General features: G+C 36.0%; 1 protein-coding gene and 1 non-coding gene across 4 annotated transcripts in view; one reads left to right on the plus strand and one right to left on the minus strand.

Moving 5' to 3' along the window:
- The window catches only part of CTNNA3 (catenin alpha 3), a 2,095,157-nt gene that overhangs the window by 37,580 nt on the left and 2,031,693 nt on the right, over positions 1-25,884 (minus strand). The window lies entirely within an intron of this gene.
- On the plus strand, positions 20,281-20,356 carry TRNAD-GUC (transfer RNA aspartic acid (anticodon GUC)). The gene has a single exon. It is a non-coding gene; the product is annotated as a tRNA-Asp (tRNA).

Raw genomic sequence — 25,884 nt, forward strand, 5'->3', positions numbered from 1 at the left:
GAGCTAAAACTAGTTTCCTAGTAATCAAGCCAGAAGCTCATTTTATCAATACAGTGTTCGGTGAAGTGGGTCTACTTTTAAGAAATATGTCCTGCATAAGAATGGGTGTCATGGCAGAAAAACAAAAATAAAATAGCTAGAGATATTCTTCTCTAGGAACTGAAGACTGAAACGAAGCAGGTTATTCTCCTTCAAAGATGTTCCCCATGAAAATACAAAATAATAATACGGCCATTTTAATAAGATCCAAGATTCTAAATGATTTTTAGTAATTTATAAATAAATAAATTATTTTTAATAATAACTAGAATCTTGGATCTTACTAAAATGGCTGTGTTCTCAATCTCTATTTACACATTTAATAAGCATTCAGTCTTATTGATTTGTCTCCATAACATCTTTTGTGGCAGACACTTGTGGTTGAGTATCCAGTAGCTATTTCCCTATTGTTCCTTGACAACTAAACGCTAATTTTGTTCAGAAATGTACCCAACCTTGAGGGATAAATCATGATTAGTCTCTAATCTTTTAAAGCTGATTGGTCTAAGGGTGTTGTCCTGACAAATGGCAAATGACTATTTCCATTTTTTCATAACCATCATAAAACTTTGTTTTCAGAGTTTACAACTAGATTTAGAAGGGATACTACTCAGTTGTTCAAATACAGGCTCAATAATAGCAAAATGTTGATTAATATTGTCAATTTCTTTAAATTAGCTGTTAGTATCTGGGATTAATGGAGTTAAGCTGGAGATGAACACCATATATTTCAAATATATTTTGGTCAAATAACTGTTTCAACTATATACAAGTCATGTTAGCAAATTTATTGATTAAACAATAAAGTAGTTGTTTTAATATCATGAAAAGATCTACATCTAGAGATATCAGATGACATTGTGCTATTTTGAATTTCCTGCTTTTCTCATTTGGATCAGTAGAAGTATGCATCATTTCTTGGATATGTCTATGACTTCAGTTAACACTTACATACTGAAACATTCCATGGATCTCTACCATTAGCCCTGACATCTCTTTTGGGGCCACTATCATATGTCCAATTACCTCTTGGACATTTACACACAAATGTGCTTTAATAACCACAAATATAACCAACATTGAAATCCCCAAATTCTCCCTAGGAAGACAGCATCATAGTTAAGTGACTAAACCATATTTTTTAGAAGAAAATGGCCTATGATTGAAACTTATACTTGCCACTTCTTAACTGAATGAACTCAACTGATTTATTTAATCTCTATGTGCCTCAGTTTTCTCTTCTGAAAAAAAACAGGTATAACAATTATATCTAATAAACTTGACATAACAATTAAAAAAGTTATATATTATATATGTATATTAAACACTTAGAAGAATACCTGCACTATATACAAATGCTAACTACTAATATAATAGCCCCTAAAATCTGTGTCTATTTCGCTCATAGTCACCAAAATATTTCTATTCTATCTCCTAAATACATCTCAAACCGAAACCTCCATCTTAGAGTTTATATCTACTTCGTTAATTCAAAGCAATGTTTCTTTTATTTGAAGCATTGAAAAAGCCTCCCATTATTCCCCTAGAGTTCCCTCCCTTTCTTTAATGCACCTTCTAAACTATTTATAGAATTATCTTTTTAAAATATAATTCTGATAATTATTTTGTTTTACAACCTTCAATGAATCATAAATAACCATAGAATAAAATCATGAGTATTAAGCATGTCATATTCTCAAATAAGTTTGCCAACTTTATTTTCCATCAATCCAACCATTTACAGGTTGTTGTTTTTTTCTCATAGCATAAAATGAAAACCATGTCTCATGCCTTTGTATATATTTGCATCTATCTCAAGTATTGCTTAAATTGGCTAAGACTTAATTGGATTATCACTGTAATTCTCTAGTGACGAGGACATCATTTCCTCTACTCCACTTTCCCCTTTCAGATGGAGACTATGATTAATTTTTTGCACTTTATATTTTACCCTGCACACACTTCTATTGTAGCATTTACCGCCATGAACTGCTATTACTTGCCCCAATCCTCACTGCAAAAACAGAGATATGAAACTAAACATGTAGGTTAGACCAAATTTTATTTTATTTAGTTTTTGGCATCCATTTAAGTGGTAATTACATTTTTTTAAAGACTCTAGAGAGATGACTATTATTTTTTGTTACATGGATCTAATAAATCATGACACTTTGTAAGCATGTTGCCATGCTAGAATAACCAAAATAAGGAATAGAAAAGAAATTCTAATTTAACCAAAGGAGGTTCAGAATTACTTTCCTTTATCAAGAAGAAACACATTTATGGGATTTTTTAATGTCAGCTAAATAGAAACCAAGACCATTTAAAAGAAAAAAGAATGCTAATTAAAATACTCTATCAAGGCATTTTTAAAGATTTTTAAGGTAAACAATGGCTGGGAGCAATCTCAGTAAGAATGCTATACTTAAGGTAATAAAGTTATCCCAGGGGTGAGTTGGGAAAATGAATAACCCTCTGAATTTAGTTTAATGCTAAATTCTGGAGTATTTGAGTCCATTAAAATTGGAATCCGAATGCTCTGTTTCCCTTTCCTAACACTGATACTTAAATATGCTTCCTAAATCATCTGAGACCAAAGCACATGAGTAAGTCTGTGTTTAATGGCTCCAGGAAGAGCATACATAATTACTTTTGTATTACTCAGCAGAATTCGGTTCTTCCTTTTACATCAAGGAGATGAGCAAAGCATGAGTCATGTCATGAAATGACTGGTCTCCTCTGTAACCTTGAGACTGTTTGTTGGCACTAACTAGGCAGTAAGATGATTAGAGGTTTAAAGTGGTTGGTAAAGGCTCTACAGAAGCAAGTCTAATTTATAACCCTTCTCATCTATGAATTTTCCAAAGGTTTCATCTAATGATATTTCTGGACCCCAGCCCTGAATTTATTTAACCAGTATGGCACTGTCCAATATATCCTCACCTTTTAGGTCTTGCTCACCCCAGAACCTGGAACCAATTCTGTACAAAGGGGCTGATAAGTTATTCTTGTCAGGTAGTTCACTGGCTTGGTATTGAGCCTCTGTCTCTACCAGTGTGTTACTAACGTTACCCCTTAGATGCCTCTTAAAATAGTAGAAAGAATTTTATAACCACTAGTCAAGAGATTATTTATTGTCCAGTATATCTACAGAATAATTTTATCCTAGTTATTTTATTTAGCTCAAATTTCTACAGTATAAGGATTGGATTGGATGATTTATAAGGCCCCATCTAATTTAACAATGCTAAGTCCTAATTACTACTTTTTTCTAGGCCCTCCTGAGAGAAAAGGGGATAAACTACTTGACACTCAACATTGGTTTTGGCTATTTTTCCTTTGTATCTGACAAAAAATGCTAAGGCAATAAAGGAAGAAAATCAATCAGTGGGACTACATCAAACTAAAAAGATTCCACACATTAAAGAAAGCATCAACAACATAAAAAGGCAATATACAGAATGAAAAAAATATTAACAAATTAATATACCTGATAAGGGATTATTATCTAAAATATATAAAGAATTCATAAAACTCAATAGCAAAACAGCAAACAATGATCAAAAAAAATAAAAAAGAAACTAAATATTTTCCAATAAAAACATACAAATGACTAACAAACACATAAAAAGGTATTCAATCTCATGAATCATGGAAATGGTTATCAAAATCAAATGCAAATTAATAAAAACTAAATGCAAATCAAAACCACAATGAAATATCACCTCAAAATGCTTAAAATGGCTATCATCATAAAGATTAAAGATAAGAGATAAGTATTGCAAAGATATTTAGAAAAGGGAACTGTTGTTAGAAATTTAAATTAGTTCAGCTGCTATGATGAACAGTGGGATGGTTTCTCAAAAATTAAAAGAACTACCATATAAACCAGCAATCCCACTTCTGGGTATATATCCAAAGAAAATTTAAAAAGGATATTGAAGAGATATCTGCAATCGCATGTTCCCTGCGGCATTATTCACAATAGCCAAGATATAAAAAACCTTTTATCCATTCATCCATTAATGGAGATATACATACATATGATGGATTATCACTCAGACAGCAGAAAGGAGAAATCCTTTCATTTGCATCAATATAGATGGAACTTGAGGTCTAAATGATAAGTGAAATAAGTCAGACAGAAAAAGACATGGTATCATCTATATGTGAAATCTAAAAAATAAGTAAATAAATCAACTTTCAGAAACAGAAAATAGAAAGTAGTTTCCAGGGGCTAGGAGATGGAGGAAATAAAAAGATGATGGTAAAATTATAAGATGAATAAGGTTACTCTGAGGATGTAATGTAAGAACACAATGACTATAGTTATTAACTAAATTATATAATTAAAATTTGTTAAGAAAGTAACTAAATGTTCTCACCAAAAAAGAAAAAGAAAAAAAATGTGTGATAATGGAAGTGTTAATTTATTCAATACTTGAGGGGAAAAATTATTTTACAATATATGTATGTTAAGTCAAGACAACATACACTTTAATATCATCATTTATTTGTTAATTATATTTCAATAAACTTATAAGAGAAAGAACTCTCTGTCTCTCTCTCTCTACCCTCTGATGATACAGCAAGAAGATGGCTATCTGTAAGGCAAGAAGAGAACTCTCAGAAGAAACCAAAACAGCCAACATCTTGCTTTTGAACATTCCAGCCTCTAAAACCATGAGAAAATAAATTTCTATTGTTTAAGCTACCCAGGGCATTTTGTTATGACAGCCAAGCCAACTAAGAAATCACACCTACTACATATTCTTCTGATTTAAGAGAGATGTTTGGAATATAATCCTATTGAATATTTTAACCTCTTCTTGACATTCACTAGAAACTACATCCAAGCCTAATATAATTCTCTGAGTCTGCACTATATCCTTGGTAAAACCCTTCCAAATTCTTAAAGAACAAATCAATTAATAAAACATCACTTATATATACATTAGATTCTTAAACTACTATTATTGTTGTGTAGTTTTGATGATCTAAACAAGCAAAAATGCACTGGAGTATGATTATTTGATAAAGCAGGTAACCAAAGGATCTTTTTTGCTTCAGTAAGATTATTTGGCAACAAAACACAGTATGGTGGTGCTTAGAGAAAAAGTAATTAGACACCAAACCTTTTAATCTTGATAAAAAGGGAGCAGTGTGGACTATTATGGTGGGGAATTGTGTATTATCAATGGAAAATAAATTAATGGAATTGAGCAAAAGATCTAAGTTGATCAAACGTGTATTTGAGCACATACTAACTGATATAATTAATAATGAACAATATCCCAACCAAAAGAAAAGATATCTATGTTTAATTTATAATTTAATTTTAATTTAATGGAACTTAAAATTTCTCTTAATGTATAAAGAACATTTCTGAATCTGTAAGAAGTAGGACCCTAAAAAATTATTATTGTAAAAATCAGGGTGGATTTTCCAATTAACCATGGAATGTACTTGCTCTTTGCACTTCCAAACCAGAAGAAATTTAAAAAGTTTTATTCAATATTATTTTATAAGAATAGGGAGTTGGGCAGCTAGTTAGTGAGAAGGAGTATATTTAGTAATGTTTGCCCCAGATTAGTCTAAATGTTAATGGTCTACAGAGCATGAACATTTACAGCTCTTGGTCTCACCCCATCAACATACCAAAAGCGATGAAAACATATTATTTTATTCTGTTTTATATACAGGGTGGACAAAAGTAGGTTTGCAGCTGTGAGTACACACAACATAGTTTACTCTTGTATTATTATTTATTATTGTATCATTTTCCATATGAACAACAATTAACTTACTTTTGCCTATCCCTGTGTTCATGGCCAATATTCACTAGGGTGTTGCTATGGGTTTTGTTAGGCAACCTACATTGTCCCTCTTTCAACATATCATTGAGAAGAGTTTAGATGAAACTTGGCACACATGGAAGAGTAGTAACATAGTTATTCAGAAAATACATGAGCTTGTTTAACTTAGACACTTCGGTTGTACATACATGGGGTTTTTTTAAATTTTTTTTTTAAAAGACTTTATTCTATTTTTAGAGAGGAAAGAGAGGCAGGGAGAGGGAGAGAAAGAGAGAGAAGGTGGAGGAGCAGGAAGCATCAACTCCCATATGTGCCTTGACCAGGCAAGCTCAGGGTTTTGAACCAGCGACCTCAGCGTTCTAGGTTGATGCTTTATCCACTACACCAACACAGGTCAGGCTACACACATGGGTTTTTTTAGGGGGAAATAAAGGATTTAGTTGCTTAGGCTTCTATCACTACAGCGTAACATAATTTATCTGATTTAAGGATCACAGTTTAGGTTTTTCAATCTTTTTTTTTTTTTTTATTTTTTTTTATATTTTATTTATTCATTTTTAGAGAAGAGAGAGAGAGAGAGACAGAGAGAAAGAAGGGGGGAGGAGCTGGAAGCATCAACTCCCATATGTGCCTTGACCAGGTAAGCCCAGGGTTTCGAACCGGCGACCTCAGCATTTCCAGGTCGACGCTTTATCCACTGCACCACCACAGGTCAGGCGGTTTTTCAATCTTATATATGGTAAAATACTCGCATTTTCAGATTCTCAATAATTTTTTTGGATTATAGCCAAAATCATTTATAAATCAATCTATGAAACGTGGAATGCTTTTCACAAAATAAATCAATATTATACAGGGTAGTATGGATTCTCAGACTGTCTATTAAGTCTTTCTTGCTAAATTCATGTTATATACAAAGTATTTAAGTTATGGTTATCATAAATCCCAAAATAACAATACATATTTACTAATTCATTATCATACTAAAATATTTACACCATTATCACATCTATTCCTGCAAATAAACCAAGTTAAGTCCTAGGAGATAAATGAAATTTAACTTCCCACTTTATAGACTAGAGAAAGAGGTTAATTAATTTTCCCAAGACCACAAATCTAGTCAAGACTTATGGCTAATGTTTACATAATTTAAATGTACAGTAAAGTATTGATTCTGTGCTAAGAATTTCAGATACTTAAATCATTTAACTGTCACTGTGTAACCCTCCCATTCTGTATGAATATCTTTATTAAATTAATTCTAATCTCATTTTCTGAAATGTGACTGTGGTTTGCTCCATCTGCTTGAACTTTGATCCAACAAACAGTCCTGAAATGTTTCTAAAGTGTTTAATATTTGCAACAATGGGGAGAATGCAAAGGTGTATAAATCACATTTTGGAAAGTCTCAACACGTATTTATGATTTATTTCTAGAACTGTGTTTCTGGATCACTCCATATTAACATGGGCAGTTTATTTCATATAAATTCCTGCTCCAGAAATGCCATCACGTGTTTTGCTTTATTTTGTTTGTTTAGATAGTACAGAAAGAAAAATATGTTTGGCATAGGTGGATCTTTGAAAGTGTCAAAAGGGTAGCTAGCCATTATTACCCAAGTTGAATTGTTTTTTCCTTGCAGACTTTTATTAGTCCTCATTATGGAATCAGTCTGGTGTCGGCATATCTGATCTTGGTGGTCATGGGTATCTGGGTATTCTTTGTTGCTGGAGGCAGCTGCTGAAGACAAGGAAGGACTCTGCCTGCTTTGCCAAGAGAACTTCCTTCTTCTCAACCAGCACTCCAGATAACCTCTGAGAACTGGCACCTTGCAAACACTAAGCTGCATCTTTAGAGGAAGCACAGCTGTGCCTTTTGATAAAAATCCCTTTTCTTGATGGAATTTAGCAACAAACAGAACAGAGGCAGAAGCGGGATCAAAGGGACCAGAAGGAAAGTGATCAGAGGGAAAGTGGAAGAGAAGATGGGATCAGAGAAGGGAAAGAGATTAGTGAAATTATATATACATAACACAGCGGTATAGAGAACAGGACAGCAAATCCTGGAGGGAAGAAGGGAAAGCATTGGAGGGAGGGGGCAAAGGGGAGACAAGGGGAACACCGGGTTGGGGGAGATATATTCGATTGGACAGTTGAATCTATGGAAACACAATAAATTAAAATCATAAATAAAAGAAGTAGATTTTACTTAGATTTTAGAAAATAACTTTATATTTATCTGTTCAATTTTCATTAAAGCAAGTTGATCTTAATCATTAAAATCAAATTTAGGGCAGGATGCAGGAAAGGCTCCCTGGTAGTGTGGAGGCCAGTTGGAGATGCATTAGAGCTTGGGAATGATAGCAAGGAGATTGGCATTGGCAGAAGAGTGGAAATATGGAGAAGTATCTATACAAATGTTATTTTATTTTCTCTTTTCTTTCTCCTTACTAAAATGTCTTCTGATCTGAACTTTTTATTGGGAGAAATGAGAGACTGAAAACCAAAAAATATATATTTAGAACAGAGAAATTTTATATGACTAAGCTAAAATAAGTTATCAGTAATATACTGGTTAGAAATACAAGCTTTTGAATCAAAAGGCCTAGACTTGAATGTTGATTCCACCACATACTAATTATGTCACCTTATAGGCCCATGATGGCAAACCTTTTTATAAAAACCGCCCACTTTTGCAGTGCTGGTCAACCTGGTCCCTCCCTCCCATGAGTGGGCATTCCAGCTTTCATGGTGGGCAGTAGCAGAGTAACCAAATGGTGCCACGATTAGCCCACCATGAAAGCTGGAACGCCCACTAGTGGGCGGGAGGGACCAGGTTGACCAGCACTGCAAAAGTGGGCGGTTTTTATAAAAAAAAGTTCACCATCACAGTTATAGGTCAATCACTTAAGATTTGCCTTAGGTTTTAATTTGAAAATTGATAATAATAATAACAGAGATCTCATAAGTTATTCTAATGATTAAATAAGTTAATACATATACAATACTTAAAATACTTAAATGTATATCTAAAGTTAATACATATACAATACTTAAAATACTCTCTTGTATATAGCAAGCCCCTGTAAGAGTTAACTATTTTTATTGTTTTTGCTATGGGTAATAATAATGTTCCTGTATAATATACATTGTTTTCTATATGCTAGGGTGATAGTTAAACTCAAATATCTATATGACTCACAACTGTACACATACTCACAATAATACTGATGGGATACCCTACTGTATCCCATCAGAGAATTACTGCCCTACTGTAAAATGATACAAAAAAAAAAAACCCCAAAATATTCAAACGACCTTACATCAAACCCACTTGTTGCACAGTAGGATAAATGTTAGAATTGCAAAGTCCACCTTTCCATCAGGATTTTCATTTATTCTGGCTCATGGACCCACAGACATGGACAATATGGAAGCCCTGGAGAGCGAAGGCATCATGGATAATTTCCTACTTTCCAACTCAATTTCTTTGTAGAGCAGGAACCACTTTAATAAAGCATTTGGGTGAACTTTGAGTCAGAAAGAGTTGAGTTCTCCACTTGGCTTCATCATACAATTGGTATGCGGACATGAACAAATTATAGAACTTCTAAGAAGACACTATCTCATCATTTGTAAAATGAAGGTAATACTTACACACTAGGCATATCATGACTAAAGGAGATGAAGTATATAAAACATAGCACCTAAAATAGCAAGTTACCTGTTTGTATATTATTATATCTAAACTTTAAATTGGACACCCACACACAAATTTACCTTTTTAAAAAATAATTTTTATGTATGTGTTTTTATATTCAATCAAATGCCCTTGGTATTTGTCTTCAGAGATAATTTCTAAAACAAAATCCTTTCTAGTTGAAAAGCCTTTAAAAAACCTAAGAAAGGTTAGCAAGAACAAATTCTTAAGTTTTCTCTTATGAATTAGTAAACCATCATTCTCGGGCTTCAAATCACTTTTTCTAACATAGATAACAAACAGTCCATATATTCACACGTATCCTTCTAAAGAGGAAACAAACTTGGGTGGTTCTGGAGTTTCATTCATCACCTTTACCTTTCTTTTTAGCTCACTCCTAGGCTTTTAATGCCATTAGGCAAAATTATGTCAATCAGTGGCATTGCACCTGGCATGGTTCACAAGTCCAGGTGGAGAAGCAGATGTATAATGGACATATTTGAATATGATATGCTTGAGAAAAAGCCCTACAAACAAAATTAGTAAGACAGTGCTGAGGATTACTCTTCCTTCTGTTCCATCATAATTTATCATCCAGAAAAAGGAATTGTCAGATAAACTATGGAGGGAACAATTAAGTTGAAAGGCAAAGTGGAGCGTTTCATAGCAGCAGCCTCTAGATATTTTGCAGGGAGAGAGATTGCAAACGAAGGCATTCAACTCGTATGTCCATGCATATTAAGCCATTTAGCTAATGTATGAAATGTTTTAGGTCATCTCAGGACTATAGGCAAAACACTAAATATTGACTCAGCAAGAGCTCAGATGAGAGGTCTAATTAAATTAAATGGTACAAAGAGGATGCTTGTTTCATAGACGCTAGTAATTGCTGAAAACAAACAAACAAAAAAGACCAAGTAAAGGTAAAAAAGGTACAGTATTAACCAGGCAGATATGATATATGTAGTGAGACATAGGAAAGACATGAGCATAGAAGTGATCAAAAATTCAAAGGCTATGACTGGTTGAATTCTGAAAAAATTGTTGGATGTTGTCATGACTATAATCAGTAGCACCTTTTAGGTAAAGTCTGAGACTGACACAGGCATAAGAATGTTAATTTTACTTTAATGACTGCCTATGTGCCTTAGGATAATTCCCTTTTCTTGGGAGAACATGATAAAGAGGCCATGAAGTATATAGGTGTAATATTTTTGAGCAGTGTTTCAAGCTCTACCCCAGAGAAGAGTGAGGGTAAAGGACTATGAGGATGGTACTAATGTACTCAGGGTTGGTTATTTCAGAATACAGGGTTGAAGATATGGAACAGCATGTATGCAAACAGGCAGACAATAAAGAAGGACTCTGATAAGCCACGATCACTAAACATTATGAGTGACAGAGGCCCTCTTAGATAAGAGGGAGCTAGCTGGAGGGTGTGGGTGGAGAAGGAGGAAAAGAAGGAGACAAACTCCTTCCTTCTAGTTTAGCTTTCTAAGCCTTAGTTTCTCATTCATAAAAGAAAAATAATAGTGGAACTGGCCTTTGAACACTGCTATGTGTATAAAATAATAATTATATGGAGGGGATTTAAATGATATCTGGTCATCAAGAGCTCAATAAAAGTTAGTTACCATTGTTCTCATTAATGTTTTAATTATCACAGAAGTGAAGAGTGTGAATCTTGTCCTAGAATGCCCCATTTGCTTAAAGTGTGAGATATGGACCTTGAATCTGCTCTATTTTCCATTTGCCTTAAAGCTGTATGTATTTTTGCTTTGAAATCAGAGGACTGGGTTTAGGATCTTGCCCTACTTCAGTAGCTCTGTGATCTTGGAGAAGTCGCTCAACCTCTTTCAGTTTCAATTTCCACATCTATAAAATAGTAATATTTCTATTTCATACAGCTATTCTTGGTAAGGATTATAAAAGTAAATGAGTTTAAAATATGTATGACAGTGATAAACATTAATAAACACTCAATTTCATGTATATACACAAATAGCCATATATAAACTACATTTACACATATGCATGCATACATACATATGCACAAACATGCCATCCTTTATTCTTTTAACTCTGAAAAGAATAATAATTTTTTAGCTTGATGAAACTTAGTCATTTCACTCATTCTCACTCTCTTTTCAGTCTCTGTTTCTGTCTCATTCACATTCACACACACTATGTAGGCAAAATGTTTATGGGTCACACTTATACTATTCATTAATTCAGACAAGCCTTTCCTGATTATTATTAAAAACTTTATCTTGCATTTTAGGGAAATTTATATTTTCAGTTTGGTTTCATATCTTTTTCTCTTCTCTGTCTGAACAAATCATTCCAATGCTTTATTATTTAGCTCATTGTTTTTAAAACTCTTTAGATCACCTAAATTAGAATACTTGTTTTGCTACAGATCTTTGGCATCTATTTTCCCAAATATTTGCTTATTTTTAAATTCTGTACTGCTCTTAAATATTTCTTAGGCCCTGGCCGGTTGGCTCAGTGGTAGAGCATCGGCCTGGTGTGCGGAAGTCCCGGGTTTGATTCCCGGCCAGGGCACACAGGAGAGGCGCCCATCTGCTTCTCCACCCCTCCCCCTCTCCTTCCTCTCTGTCTCTCTCTTCTCCTCCTGCAGCCGAGGCTCCATTGGAGCAAAAGATGGCCTGGGTGCTGGCGATGGCTCCTTGGCCTCTGCCCCAGGCGCTAGAGTGGCTGTGGTCACGACAGAGCGATGCCCTGGATGGGCAGAGCATCGCCCCCTGGTGGGCGTGCTGGGTGGGTCCTGGTCGGGCGCATGGGGGAGTCTGTCTGACTGCCTCCCCGTTTCCAGCTTCAGAAAAATACAAAAATATATATATATATATATATTTCTTTAACATATTAACCTGTCATACTTTGCCCAACATCTTAAAATCCCACGGTATCAGAAATGTTAATATTGCCAAAATGACTCCCATGAAGTTTTGAGTAGATTAAGGTCTACCTTATCTTGCAAATAAATTTGAATATGTAACATTTGCATAAACACTCTAATGTTGAAAAAAAAATACCTCTCTGCCCATTCTTTCTTTAAATCTAAGGTCTAATGTCTCCATTTGCATTGGCAATGAATAAATTAAATTCAGAAATCTATCTGAAGTTCTTTTGCCTTAAATGTAGCCCAAGACTGACTTTGTACATGTCCTCCATTATCCATCAGGCACATGTGGCCCAAACTCTAACCCTGGCTCATAAGCAAAGATGATTATTCTTTCTGAAAGCCCATATCAAGTGGTGCTGCTAAAATAGGGATAAACAATTAGCTATTTTATCATATGCAGAGAAATTACCTCACTAAAATAAAAACATTTTCCTAGACTTCTTTCTTTAAACTTAATTTGAAATAAAATTTTATAACCATTAGATGACACATATCAATAAATATCACTTCATAATAGTTATCATTATCCCAAATTAACTACTATACTGATTACTACTCTGAATACTACTGTTGCTAGTGACTATTTCATGACCACCTACTATAAGCTTACACCTGAGGCTAGACTAAAAATTACTTATCTTTGCCATGGCTGGGTAGCTCAGTTGGTGAGTGTCGACCCAATATGCCAAGTTTATGAGTTCAATTCCGGTCAGGGCACATAGTAGAATCAACCAATGAATGCATAAATAAGTGGAATGCAAATTAATGTCTTTCCATCTCTCTCTCTCCTTTCCTCTCTCTCTAAAAAAAAAAATCAATCATTTTTTTTAAATAAAAATGATTTATCTTTATGCACCCTACATATGATAGTTTCTTTTTCTCCTCAGAGATATTTATCAACCAGTGAGCAACTTTCTGTCCTTTCTTTTCCTAGTACCGAGATAATAGAGGCCTTACCATAGTAAGATTTACAAAAAATATACAAACGCTAGTTCTGAGTAACAATGTAGAGAAAAAGCTCCCTACCACCTGTACCAAACTTAAATGTGAGCAAAAGGTAAAAATTTTATTGTTTTAAGTCATTGAGAATTGGGAGCTGTTTATTTATTTAATTTTATTTTTTGGTATTTATCCGGAGTGAGAAGCAGGGGGAGGCAGACAGACAGACTCCCACATAAGCCCAACCAGGATCCACTTGGAATGCCCACAGGGGACGATGCTCCGCTCATCTGGGGTGTTGCTCCACTGCAATCGGAGCCATTCTAGCACCTGAGGTGGAAAAAGTCATGGAGCCATCCTGGGTGCCTGACCCAATTTTGCTCCAGTGGAACCTTGGCTGTGGGAGAAGAAGAGAGAGATAGAAAGGAAGGAGAGAGGGAAGGGTGGAGAAGCTGATGGGTGCTTCTCCTGTGTGCCCTGGCCGGGAATTGAACTCAGGATTTCCACAAGCCGATCCAACGCTCTATCGCTGAGCCAACAAGCCAGGCCAGGAGCTGTTTATTTTGACAGAAAAGCCTAACCTAATTTGACTGACTTGATATTATTGACTAGAAAAAATGTTCCTTAAAATTGTTTTTTGAATTTTAAGTAGGTATTCTTTTCTTTCTGTGTGTGTGTGTGTGCTGTTAAACAGAATCCGAGGCTAAATTAAAAATTATTTATCTTTGTATAAAAGAATAGTAGATCTTTATATCTGATTAAAAGTGTAAGTAATACTCCTAAAACTTTCATGGAAATATATCAACTTTGTCATTAGCAATAAGTAATAATACCATGTGCACTCCTGCTCAGAGTAGTTGCTCAATGTTTGCAATTGTATGAGTGATATCTAAAGGGTGTGTGGCCTTTTGAAAAAACGTAGAACTATTATAAAATTCAGTCATGCATGGCCTGTGACCCGAGGCTTGACCTTAAACTTTACCAAGACATCTATTATTGCAGAGATGACTTAATGCACTTGTTCCCTGAGGGCTGTCAGAGTAGCCACGTCACCAGAAGACAGCATTTCTAGACCATATTATCATAATTCCCTGCTAAAAAGGATTCACTAAATTGAGATTTAATGTTGTAACTTTAGGTTTTATTGAGGGTCAATGTAAAAAATGTTCATTTGAACATTTCTGTCTTTTACAGATCCCTCAGTTAGGACGTCATTCATCATATTACCAATTGTTACACAAATAATGACCACACACGACACAAATCTCTTTAAATTTAAAGCCTGAGAAACACTTTTCTTTCTAGAAAAGTGGCTGTTCTGTTTATCATTAATCAATGACAATTATATAATATAATCACTCATTAATTCTTACTTGAAGTTTAACTAGATTAACTGATTTACCTGAAAGGTTGGTAATGCTCATTTAAAAAAATTATTTAGCATGTTTCTATTTTTATTTATTTCTTAAATGATGAAACTGCTTCAATTTTCAGAAGAATAAAAAATACAAATTCTAGTTGTGAATTAACATTTGCTACAATCATTTACTTTCTGCTTGTTTTTTTCTTTTAACTGAATTCCTTGAGAACAAGGACCTTGTTCATGCATCTCTGTATTGTTTCAGGAAAATGAGAATAAATACGTGTTACTGTGAAACCAGAGCCTGGATTCACATTTTCACTCCATCTCTTACTAACCACATGACACTTAGCAAATTATGTTAATTCATTAACCTTAGTTTTCTTCTCAACAAAGTACCACAACTTTACATGTACCATTGTTGAGAGGATGGATAATACATATAACTGTTTCCACATCAGTAGGGTATTCACCAAATGCAGCAAATTCTACCACAACCTCTTTCTCTTCCACAAAGAAAGCGACAATAAGGAACACAATGATGCTATCATTTATCCCTTAAGGATGTACCTTCAAAGAGAACTTAAAAAAATGTGTACATGACATTTTCTGAAGTCCTATTCTCAGGAAAAGGGGAGGGAAGGATAGAGAATAGAGTGGGCGAGGCTAGAGATAAATAGGAACATTATTAAGTTTCAGCCTGAGACCAGCTCTGACTGATCTCACAGGGCCTGTGAAATTGAACAGCAAGCAGTCAGAGTTATTTCTGCCTTAAGGCAAAGAATTAGGCTTTGTATCCTCTCAGTCACTGGTACAGACTTCCAGGGCCTGAGGCGTTGTGGTGCCTAACTACCCAGACAGGGTGATACATATTTGGGTAAGGACAATTATCCAGAGAAGGGTCCACCTGTGAGATGTCAACAGCCAAAACTTGCAATAGCTAGGAGATGGGTAACCTGCCACGTGAGGGGATCTGGCAGGAGTAACAACATATGTTACAGCTTTATTAGCTTTCTCTGGATTTGTACCTTCCCTTAGAACAATAGTTCTCAACCAGGGACAATTTTGCATTTGGCAGTGTCCGGGGACATCTTTGGTTATCACAACAGAGTGGTTGGGGGCACTAGCATCTAGTGAATAATCTAGGGATACTGCTAAACATTCCACAATGCACAGGACAGCTCCTTTCCCAATAATTATCCAGCCCCAAATCCCAAATGCTAGCAATGCCAAGGATGAGAAACCCCGAGTAAACAAATATATAAAAGTCAATGCTTACTATTAATTACAAAAGTTATTATTGACTTTCTATTAATATCATTCAGACTTTACTAATCAAAAGAGAAAACTATGAGCTTGCACTGATTTCGCTAAGAAAAAGCAGACACACCCATATCACAAACACACCCTCACCAGGACTTTTATCTTGTGAATACAACTGCATTACTTCATGATTTGAAGCAACTAGCATTAAGTTCAGCAGGAGTGATAGACTAAAATGGCTACCTCCGCAAATGTCATCCATGCTGTCTTGTGTCTTTTTTCACATCCACTTTCACTTCTGCCTTTTTCCACACCCTTATGGATTTTGATGCTAGCACTTTGCTGTCCTAGAATCTCTAGCTCCTTGGTTTTTATTGTCCTCCCCTTTTCTTTTGTGTTTTTCCCCCTGGCTTCGAACAGAACTCACAGACATTAGGATGTTGGCTTCCAGCATCGCTCTTTCCTTCAGCTGCACTTTGCCTAATGGGGAACCTGGCACATTCTACAGCTGTCAAATGCTTCTTGCTCCATTCATGGCCTCTTTTTCCAGCTCCTTGAAATTCTGTGCTTCAGATTGTCTAGCATACAATCGAAATAATTAATCCTCTTTCTTTTTTTCTAAGGGTTGATAAAAATTAAGCTTTTTTTTTCTTAAACAGAAATAGCCTTTCCCATTAAGTCTTAAATTCTTTCGATATTTTCCTTTTTAATAATATCTGACACACAAATAAGAATATGGCAATTATTATAAGAAGTAAATTTAAGAGTAGAGAGTCTCACATATCATTTATATTTTTCTTCCCACCCTCCTCTTTTTTTATCAACTTGTGTGGGTGTGTGTACCTCATCCAGATGTTTTATACACTTCATTTTTTAACTGCAAAGAGGATTTAATTTTACAAAACAGATCACTGCTGTTTCATGAGAGATACTAAATAGTCTCAGTAAATCCATGTCAAATCAATAGTATAATAAGGAGCAATAAGGGCACATGTCTCACTTTTATCTGTATCTAAAATTAACAGGTAATTCCCAAAGCCTTTGATCTCATTTTACTGATGTACAATTGTTGAAGCAAAAATATTTTTAAAACAAATCAAAACAAAGTATGTGCTACTTCATGTTATAATTTATCACTTAGGGGAGAAAGGAAAATTTTGGAAAGGAACTGTGATGGGAAAGAAATAACCAAAGGGAATGAGATCAAGGGTTCTGGAAAGATGGTTAAATGGGAAGCACCAGAACTCGGTCTTCCCTCCCAGGCCACAACTGTACGGGTAGAATCTATCTGATGTAACTATTTAGGAACCCTGCAATCTACTAAAGACTTGTAACTTTCAGAGAAAGGCTTGGAAGTGACATTATAATTAATTTATATTAATTTCAGCTCTTAGCAACTACTTATTCTCCATACCTCAACCACTTGGCAGGCAGCTATCCACATGGTCCTGAGGCAGCTTGCACACAACTGGTAAGAGCCATAGTAAGTAAAGGGGACCCTGTCCTCCGAGTAGCAGAACTCTGTACCCTGATTGCTATTTTTCATCACAGAGATGCAGACAAGAAACAGTGGTCATCTACCTTTGTTAGATCTATCCTTATTGTTGTTACATCTACCTTTATTATTATAAGCTCTTCCCACTCTGGCTAAAGTGACTTCCAGGGGACTCAAGTTTCAGTACCTTATTTCCTTCCTTCATTTTCCCTTTCTACATTATTGGAAGCTAGACATTGAAGAAAGAAACATTCAAAAGCAACCACATATACAGGGGAAATTTTAAACTCACTGTGCATGCCCAGGGGAAAGTGCAGTGTTAGAAAAGTCTTGAGTAGACTTTGGATTACAATATAAGCTGATTTTAGCACAGAGATAGCCTTAAATAATCTAAAAGTAAAACAAAACATAACAAAGCATAAAGAAAACAAGCAAACAAACCAAAAAGCACACCCTAGAAAACAAAAAGTGTTTGATTTCCAGAGTTACCATATTGTTAGATGCAAATGTCTAGTTAAAAAATAAAGTACATGGCCCTGGCCGGTTGGCTCAGTGATAGAGCATCGGCAGGGTGTGCAGGAGTCCCGGGTTCGATTCCCGGCCAGGGCACACAGGAGAAGCGCCCATCTGCTTCTCCACCCCTCCCCCTCTCCTTCCTCTCTGTCTCTTTCTTCCCCTCCCGCAGCCGAGGCTCCATTAAAGCAAAGATGGCCTGGGCACTGAGGATGGCTCTGTGGCCTCTGCCTCAGACGCTAGAATGGCTCTGGATGCAACAGAGCGATGCCCCAGATGGGCAGAGCATCGCCCCCTGGTGGGTGTGCCAGGTGGATCCCGGTCGGGCGCATGCGGGAGTCTGTCTGACTGCCTCCCTGTTTCCAGCTTCAGAAAAATGCAAAAAAATAAAAAATAAAAATAATAAAGTACATCATATACAAAAAAAACAGATATGTTTCATTCGAAGGAACAAAAACCAACAGAAAATGTTCATGAGAAAGGAATAATAGCAGATCTATACACAAAAAAATTTTAAGACAACTTAAAGATGTTTAAAGAACTAAAGGAGGACATGGAGAAAGTCAAGAATATGACATGAACAAAATGGAACTATCAATAAAAAACATAAAAGAAACCAAAAAAATCTGGAATTAAAAGGTACCATAACTAAAATGGAAAAAAAAAATCACTACATGGGATTTAAAGTCAGGTTTGATCAAGGAAAAGAATCAGCAAACTTTCAGTTAAGACAAAGAAATAAACAAATATGGGAACCAGACAGAAAAAAGACTAAAGAAAAGTGAGCAGACCACATATACAGGGGCAGATTCTAAAGAAACGTGGGACATGTTCAAGCTGATCAGCATATCCATTTTAAGAGTCTCAGAAGAGAGAAAGAGAAAATGAAAGAAAGCATATTTGAAGAAATAATAACTGAAAAATTCCCAAACTAGATGTAATACATGAATATAAACATCCATAATGCTCAGTGAAATCTAATTGAAATGAACTCAAAAATACTTACACCAAGACACATTATAATCAAATTTCTGAAAACAAAAAAACAAAAGAAAATTCTGAAACCAACAAGAGGAAGGCAACTGCTCACTTAGAAGGGCCTGTCAATAAGATAATAAACATATTTTTCATCAGAAATTTTGAAGGCAAGATGGTAGTGAGATAATACATATATTCAAAGTTTGAAAAGAAAAATTGTCAGTTGAGAATACTATATTCAGCAAAACAGTCCTCCAAAAGTGTAAAGGGGAAAGTAAGATTTTTTTGGATAATCAAAGTTGAGCAAGTTTATTACCACTAGAGCTTCCTTACAAGAAATGCTAAAGGGAGTCCTGCAGGTTGAAATGAAAGACACTAGTCAGCACCTCAAAGTTGTATGATGACATAAAGATCTCAATAAAGTAAATATGTGGGCAATTATAAAAGCTAGTATTATTGGAACAATTTTTGTATAACTCTACTTTTTTCTTTTCTAAGAATTTAGGAAGGTAATAAATTTAAAGAAATTAGTCTAGAAGTTAGTATTAAAATAATTTTGATTTTCACCTCCACATTTTGTTTTCTATATAATTTAAGATACTAATGGATTAAAATGTTTGTTAGTTTATGTTTTTGGATACACAATGTATAAAGATATTTTTTGTGACATTAACAACTGAAAGTGATGGTGAGAGTGCTGTTAAAGAAGCAGAATTTTTAAAGTAATTAAAGTTAAGCTGGTATAAATTCAAGACAGAATGTTACAACTTTAGTATGTTAAATGTAATCCCCACGGTAATCACAAAGAAATATATACATGAGAAAATGAGAAATTTAAACATTTTACTATAAAATAAAATAAATTCTAAGAAAGAGTCTTAGAGTTTATTTAACACCAAGTTTTAGTTTTATAGATAGAGGAGAAACAGACCCTAAAGAGAGTAATGTCAAGGCTAAAGAGAGTAATGTCTCCTAATTTGGAGTTCAGTAGTTTCCTATTGTCTTATGTTGTAGGTAAAGGATTATGTTCTGGTCAGCCCTTCTTAAAATCCAGGATCATTAAATTATCATTATTATTAATTAATACTGTATTCTAGTCAGTATTTTTCTGTCTTTAAATTAAAACTATTCCTTAGCTCTTGTTATCTGTAGTAACCATTTTAACTGGGTGTACTAATACCATCTTCTATCATTTGTCATTAAACTCACTGGGAGGCTTACTTTCGGTAACAATAAAGTAAAGAACATGAAGGCCCTGGCCGGTTGGCTCAGTGGTAGAGCGTCGGCCTGTCGTGCAGAAGTCCCGGGTTCGATTCCCGGCCAGGGCACACAGGAGAAGCGCCCATCTGCTTCTCCACCCCTCCCCCTCCCCTTCCTCTCTGTCTCTCTCTTCCCCTCCCGCAGCCGAGGCTCCATTAGAGAAAAGATGGCCCGGGCACTGGGGATGGCTCCTTGGCCTCTGCCCCAGGCGCTGGAGTGGCTCTAGTCGCAGCAGAGTGATGCCCCGGATGGGCAGAGCATCGCCCCCTGGTGGGCAGAGCGTCGCCCCTGGTGGGCGTGCCGGGTGGATCCCGGTCGGGCGCATGCAGGAGTCTGTCTGACTGTCTCTCCCCGTTTCCAGTTTCAGAAAAATACAAAAAAAAAAAAAAAAAAAAGTAAAGAACATGGGAGTTAGATTCTGATCTGGTTCTGCCATTAGATTTTTTTCATGAATTAGGGCAAGCCAGTGAAAGTCCTTAACCTATTTCATTATTTGTAATATTAATTTGAGTTAGATATAACATGAATAGATTATTTTAAAGATTCTTTCAAATGCTATTACAACTAGCTACGCAGCACAATCAGCATTTTCTAGATAATGTAACACAGATTGGTGTATCCACTATGATAAACAGTATGAATGGTCCTCAAAAAAATTAAAAACGGAACTGCCTTATGACCCAGGAATTCTACTTCTGCTGTATATCTGAAGAAACTCCAAACACTATTTTGAAAAAAATATATATGTACCCTATGCTCATGGTAGCATTATTTACAATAACCAAGTTATAAAAGCAGTCCAAGAGCCCAACAATACATGAGTGGATAAAAAGTGGAGGTACATATACACAATGGAATACTACTCAGCCATAAAAAATGTAATCTAGGCCCTGGCTGGTTGGCTCATTGGTAGAGCGTTGGCCTGGCGTGCAGGATTCCTGGGTTCGATTCCCGGCCAGGGCACACAGGAGAAGCGCCCATCTACTTCTCCACCCCTCCCCCTCTCCCTCCTCTCTGTCTCTCTCTTCCCGTCCCGCAGCGAAGGCTCCATTGGAGCAAAGTTTGCCCAGGCACTGGGGATGGCTCTATGGCCTCTGCCTCAGGTGCTAGAATGGCTCTGGTTGCAACAGAGCAACACCTCAGAAGGGCAGAGCATCACCCCCTGGTGAGCATGCTGGGTGGATCCCGGTCAGGCGTATGCGGGAGTCTGTCTGACTGCCTCCCCGTTTCTAACTTCAGAAAAAAAAAACCAAACTGTAATCTTACCATACGCAACAGCATGAATGAATCTAGAGGGCATTATGCTAACACAGTCAGAGAAAGACAAATACCATATAGTTTCACTTATATGTGGAATCAAAAGAACAAAATAAATGAATAAACAAAATTGAGATACAGAGAATCGAGTTATGATTACCAGAGGTTTGGGGGTTTAGGGTATGGGTGAAAAGGTGAAGGGATTAAGAAGTACAAATATATAGTTACAAAATGGTCACAGGGATGCATAAGAAATGCAGTAAACAGCCTGACCTGTGGTGGCACAGTGGACAAAGCATCGACCTGGAATGCAGAGGTCCTCAATTCTAGACCCCGGGCTTGTCTGGTCAAGGCACATATGAGAAGTAACTACTATGAGTTGATGCTTACTGCTCATGCCCCCCCTTTTCTCTGTCTCTCTCTCTAAAGTCAATAAATAAAATCTTTTTTTTTAAATACAGTAAACAATATTCTAATAACTATGTATTATGCTACCTGAGTACTGAAAATATTTTGGGGAACACTTTTTAAAGTATATGATTATCTAACCACTATGCTATATACCTGAAATTATACAAAATAAGATTAAATGTAAATTGTTATTGAAAAATAAAAAATAAAAAATCTAATTCATTGTGACATCAGTTTACCTAGATACTAAGAGAACTTAGTCTACTTTACTACAACACATTAAAACAAGAAAGCAGCACCCCACAACTTTTATTTTTTTTAAATATGTTATTTTAATCACTAACATCTAATTCCTTCTATTTGCTCCCTACCTAACACTAAACAAACACACAAACAAAACAGTCCAGAGTTAAGTTTATTGGTAAAGAGGATTCTCTCTTAACTTTTTCTCCTGACCCTTCTCTGCATTCCTCTTCCCTTCTTCATTTCTTTTACTTCTCCCCATTTCCCTTCATGTATCTCCCTGCCGCTTTTTAAAATCTATAAATACTTCAGCTAATTTTCCAAATCTTCTTTAGTTTCCCTAGTTTTCTTGATGACTCCCAGAGACCACCGTAAATTCAGAAAGCTCATTAACTAATTCCTTTAATGTCTTAACATGGCAAGCACATTAACCTAAGTCATTCTGTATGTACATGATTGCCTAAGTTCTGTAGGCTCTGGTGGCTCTTTTGCTCAATAGCTGTATTGTTGCTGTTTCTTTATATTCCTAATTGGATGCATACTGCCCTTTAACTTCTGCTAAAGCTAAGTTTCAGCTGCTTGGCAAATTTTCAGTCTTGCTGATCTTTTCCCCCTGACTGACTAGTTTTATTTATTTATTCAATTTTTTAAATTGTGGCTTTGGCACACCTACCTCAGGATAGGAAAGCACAATTAAACACATTAAAGGAAATACACAAAACATGGTGATTACATAATCAGTGTTAAGTAGTATAAAATATTGTTGATCTAAAAACAATACTTGAGTAAAGGGTAATTTTAAGAGTACAAACAATTTAAATTTTCTTCTCCTAAATTTTATTTTATATATATACAGGCTAGACTATAACAACATTTTTTTTTTATAGTGAGACAACTTTCACAAAGTATTATAGCTTCCACACTTGACACTGTGAATAAGAACACTAGAGAAACAACTGATGTAGTACATATGGGAGTGCCTTTGGGTGATCCAGACACATTTTAATTTTTTCAGAGTTATACTTTTACTGTATTCCTAAATTGGTATATTGATAAGTCAAGGTGGCTGAAAACTATCCATAACAGTATGCTTAATTATGTAGTTTGGTCATGTTTTCCTATTATTATTTTCAATTTAATTTTTACATACTGTATTTGCTCTTCCTTTGGAGAAATAATTGTCATTGGAAGGCCATGTTGGCTTCATTTTTATATGATTGAAGGATAAGCTGAAGCTGAGTCAGGGTCCACACTCCAGGCAATATCATGGAGCTCAGTCTTGTAGAACAATGTCTAGCATACAGTATATCTGATTACTACCTCAAATCATTACTGTTAAGTTGGACTATTTTCTTTTCTGAGCAATACTGAAATGTGTTTGAATATGTGGACATCTTTACATTGTTCTTTTGCCCAATGAAACTGTGGATCTAGCACTCAAATCTTAATCTTAAGAGAAAACTACTCCTTCTATTTTGCCAAAATATGTGACCCATTAGAAAGAAATTCTTCAACTTTCTATTTATCTGTACCTAACTGTGTATATATCTTCATTCATTTTTATACTGGCTCAGAAGTACTTTTTTTTTATAAATAAATTTTTATTTTAATGGGGTGACATCAATAAAACAGGGTACATATATTCAAAAAAAACATTTCCAGGTTATCTTGTCATTTAGTTCTGTTGCATACCCATCACCCAAAGAGAGATCATCCTCTGTCACCCTCTATCCAGTTTTCTTTGTACCCCTCCCCCTCCCTCTCCCTTCTCCCCTCCCCCCACCCCCCATAACCACCCCACTCCTGTCCATGTCTCTTAGTCTTGTTTTTATGTCCCACCAATGTATGGAATCCTGCAGTTCTTGTTTTTTTTCTGATTCACTTATTTCACTCCGCATACTGTTATCAAGATTCTACCATTCTGCTGTAAGTGATCCGATGTCATCATTTCTTCTAGCTGAATAGTATACCATGGTGTATATGTGCCCCATCTTCTTTATCCAGTCTTCTATTTTTTTGTACAGTGATTAAAAGCCTTTAATCAAACTCTTGGCCAATAAAGCAAGAATCCATAAAACAGTAGTGTCCTTAAGATGTTCACCAAGTCCAAGTTGGCCCCAACACCATGCCAAATTCCTGAAAAATGCAACCCAACCACAGTTCAGTCTGTTAGGAGCTGTCACAGGGAGCAGGAGTCCAGGAAAAGTCCACATCCAGGAAAAGTCCTCATGGCACTGGAATTGTTGTCACCATTCTATACTTTGCAGCTCTTGTCCAAGTCCTAATGACCGCTGCTTCTAGCTGGTAATGATTCAGGTAGACTGGAAAAACCATTTGCAGCATGCGTGGATATGGAGCTTCTGTTCTCCTCTGCCTGGAGAGATGAGACCAGGTTGCTTTTCCCTGGAGCTCTGCAACTGTGGCATGGTAAAGAGAACCTTGGGCTACACTAAGCTGGGTGGCAAAGGTAGATTTATAATAGAAGTTGGCAAAAGGGGGAAAGAGAGTTCTAAATTAGGAGTAGGTCCCAGCCTGAAATATGAGTGGGACATTGAGGTAGGAGGGATAAAGGAAACACTATATATTAAGCAAAGCAGCAGAAAATAGGACTATCAACACCCACAACAGAGATCTTTGAGGGAAGAATAAAAAACCTGACTATTCAGGCAAAACATAGTTAAGTGGCCCTTGTGCAAATGAGATCAGTTTACCTGCTTCTTGGAAGAAATACCCTAGGCTTGTCCACAGTGTCGTAGATAGGGCCGACGGCCCTGGGCACCTTCAGCCTTCAGTGGCAAACCCTAGCTTTCTGGGCAAGGTTAGGTCATAGGTGGCTGGAGCAGGGCTGGAAGAGACTAAACCCTCCCTTAGAGGAGTGAGGGGAAAGCCTACCTTCCAGCGTCCCTGTTTCCTCACAGTAGAGGCATGTAAGCCTGGCAGGCTTTAGCTCAATGACCTTCCTTTCCACTATTGAAGCAGGACCCAGATGGCATCCTATGAGACCCTTTTGGGGCATTGGAGCCTTTAAGGGTGTATCCTAAAAGCTGGTAGTTCCCCTGATCTCTATTGGGCTTTTTCTGCCTCTAGGTATCTTAAAAGCCATGCTCAGAAGATCTCGCTGAGGGGTTTGAGGATCCCCATCTGCCTATACAAATCTTCTCCATATATCTGGAGCTATTTGGAAAAAGACAAAACAGTGTTATTAGCTGCATCTAATAAAGAAGGTAGTAGTTTGCAGGCGAAAAAGATTTGGTGTCTCCTGTTCATCAGCATTCAAAAGAAATGTAAATTTTTTATTTTTTTTAATAAAGAAGCATGATATGGTAGACCCCTATGAGTTCCAGGATATGACTACCCCCTTTTAATTTTTTTTTAAATTGACCTTAAAATGTTTGCTGAGTACACTTTAATAATACCTTAACTTTAAAGATTGTAAGCATGACAAAATACAGTAAATGCTTTTGCTCCATATGCAGGAGCATTTTCAGTTTAGCCAGTTTAGGAAATCCAATAATAGAACAATGCATACAGACAATGAGTAATAACATGCTTAGCAGCCTCTCCTGTTCTGACAGAGGTTACTATAGATCCAGAATATGTATCCACTGTAATGTGGACATACGAGTGTTTGCCAAATGAAGGTATATGAGTAACATCCATCTGCCAAAGTTGTCCTGGTAGGGGT

Source organism: Saccopteryx bilineata, chromosome 9, assembly GCF_036850765.1.
Source record: "Saccopteryx bilineata isolate mSacBil1 chromosome 9, mSacBil1_pri_phased_curated, whole genome shotgun sequence".
Taxonomy (NCBI): domain Eukaryota; kingdom Metazoa; phylum Chordata; class Mammalia; order Chiroptera; family Emballonuridae; genus Saccopteryx; species Saccopteryx bilineata.